The sequence below is a fragment of the Engraulis encrasicolus genome, chromosome 22 (genome assembly GCF_034702125.1).
Source record: "Engraulis encrasicolus isolate BLACKSEA-1 chromosome 22, IST_EnEncr_1.0, whole genome shotgun sequence".
Taxonomy (NCBI): Eukaryota; Metazoa; Chordata; class Actinopteri; order Clupeiformes; family Engraulidae; genus Engraulis; species Engraulis encrasicolus.
In genome coordinates, this window is record NC_085878.1 from 25007445 (window position 1) to 25009944 (window position 2500).

The following is a 2500-nucleotide window of genomic DNA, read 5'->3' on the forward strand; positions in this document are numbered from 1 at the left end:
TCAAACAACATAAAGTTGATCCTATCTGCACACAGAATAGTTCCCATAATTTTTATTGATTTATTTAGGTGATGTTTCTAGCTCTAATGACCCTTTCCTCCCCTGGTCTGAGGAAAAGTCGAAACACCACCTAAATGAAAAAATTAAATGAATAATGGGGGCTCTTTGTTGTTCAGATCACCTTTAACATACGTACCCTGCCAATAGTCATGCCCACTTCTCATAACTAACACCTCCCACTCTAAACTTCATCATCATGCCCCTCACTACCCACAAGATCACTCCCCAATCTCATTCTACCATCCAAGCCTGGCTATATTACCCATCCCCCACACATTCAAACTCCCTACATCCGCTATTGTGCCATCCATTGCACCACTCCCTCAAATAGTTTCATCAAGAGATGCTGGCAGTAGTCCCTAGGGAGTGCCACAGGTGAGCACCTAATACTAATCCATACACCTGTACCAACACACCGCCATCTCTACCACTTACAGTAAGCTCCACTGACTCACGCTACCTCCCCAACATGCCGTCCAAACTCCACCTCCGTCATCTAACCCTCACCCTCAGAAGCCTGCCAATCCAAGCACCACTCCTTCATAGTTTGAATGTCAGTGGATACATCGATCAGGGGGCAGTACCTACTCAACAACAGACCAAAATACCAGAATAGAGGGGTACTTGGTACAATTTTTCTCGATTGCTTACACACAATTTCTGGAATCATGTCTCGAATTCTCAAAACTCTACACACAAATCCAAAAACTAAACACAATTCCCAAAACTTGTCTCAAAATGATGTACTCTCTTCTAAAAAAGGCAGTTTTGTTATCAAAATACAAACACAAGCAACATTTTAATTCACACTCATATGAACCATTGAACACTACAGTAATGTCAAAATGTCAAAGCCTTCAAATATGAAAGATTAATTCACACCATGCTCCCACACCCAACCTTGACCCTGCCATCGTCAACCCCTCACTATAACCCCTCTATAACCCCTCCGCTACAAGCCCTCACCCATCAACCACTTCCTATTAACCTCAAGGCCTCACCTTCACCACCAAGTGCTCATTATTGACCTCAACCAGTCATCGCCTCCCCTAACAGCTACTGACTATCAACCTCCACTGCCCTCATCTCCACCTCCAAACACTCTCCATCAACAGTCGGTTTTTGCATTGTGCAAGGTTGGGCAATTTCCCAGGGCCGTATCCAATCAAGGGCCTCAACGTTGTTTTATGGCATTCTTTTTTCTGCATTTATACATCATTGATTATTACGGGGGGTGTCTGAAAATTGTTCTTTGCCCAGGGCCTCAGATATCCTTAAACCACCACTGTGCATCAGTCACCACCAGCCCTGCCCTTGCCCCCATCATCAGCCACTGTCCATCACCTCCACAACCGCAAGATCTCACATCCTGAGGTCAAGGGTCAGCCACAAGCACAAGGCCAAGTCCTCTCAGTGAGACTCTGCACTACTTTCCACACGTGTAGAGCTGTGTAGGATGCAGAGGTTTCAATCTTGGTCTTCAGACCATAAAAAAAAAACAAATTTGATCCAGCCAGCTGTGACTCCGCAGATCGCAATGAGCACTCAAATCAGGTGGACCACCTACAGTACATTCCTGAGGAAGCAAATTTTGAGCGAACAAGTTTTTACTTTCTGAACGCAGAATTGACAGCTCTGCGTAGGATGTCGTTTTCAGGAGTTCAGGGAGAGGTAGCGCCTAATCCTCATTGGATTGCATGGCCTGTTTTCCATCTTTTTGCGAAGTATAGTGTCTCTCCAGCTCCCCAGATATCACCAGAGCACTCAGATGTGTAGGAGTATTTACGCCCTGGAATGAAGAAATATGGGCTATCTATGAGCTAATGTGCTCAGACTCCTGCCTAAATCACTTCTATTCATAACTTCAGTGACGCTAATCCCTACAGATAAGGGCAGACGACTCCATTTTGGGCTTCAAAGGCACGTTTTGTTGTTTGTTGACAGATAGTATTTATCCAGATTAGACGTGAGGGAGGCTGCTCAGTTTTGGTTTAAAACAGGAAGTTGCTGTCACACGAGGCCATCGCAGAGTGTCGACTCAGCACTTTCTTCATCTCCAGGGACTTGAAGAGATTTAGCAGGCAGCCGTTGCTGCTGCTGTTGCAAGGTCCTCTCTCTCTCTCTCTCTCTCTCTCTCTCTCTCTCTCTCTCTCTCTCTCTCTCTCTCTCTCTCTCTCTCTCTCTCTCTCTCTCTCTCTCTCTCTCTCGCTCTCACTCTCACTCTCTCTGCTGCGCCGCACCATGTCGAGCTGAGATGAGATTTGTTGTCGCGGTCAGCATTAATGAAGGCGCCTGTGTTTCTTTTGTCATCCTTCATAAACCGTTCATCCCCCGATGAGGAAATGAAATGCGTTGCTACTGTTGTATAATGGATATACTGTATGCGGGTAGGAGCAGCAGCTGCTGCAGTGGGCCACGGGAACAGCTCCATGTCATTTCC

The 2500-nt window shown here is 46.0% G+C and overlaps 1 protein-coding gene across 2 annotated transcripts in view; it reads left to right on the forward strand.

Moving 5' to 3' along the window:
* Positions 1 to 2500, forward strand: part of lrrk1 (leucine-rich repeat kinase 1) — a 113103-nt gene that overhangs the window by 74966 nt on the left and 35637 nt on the right. The gene's annotated exons all lie outside the window — the stretch shown is intronic.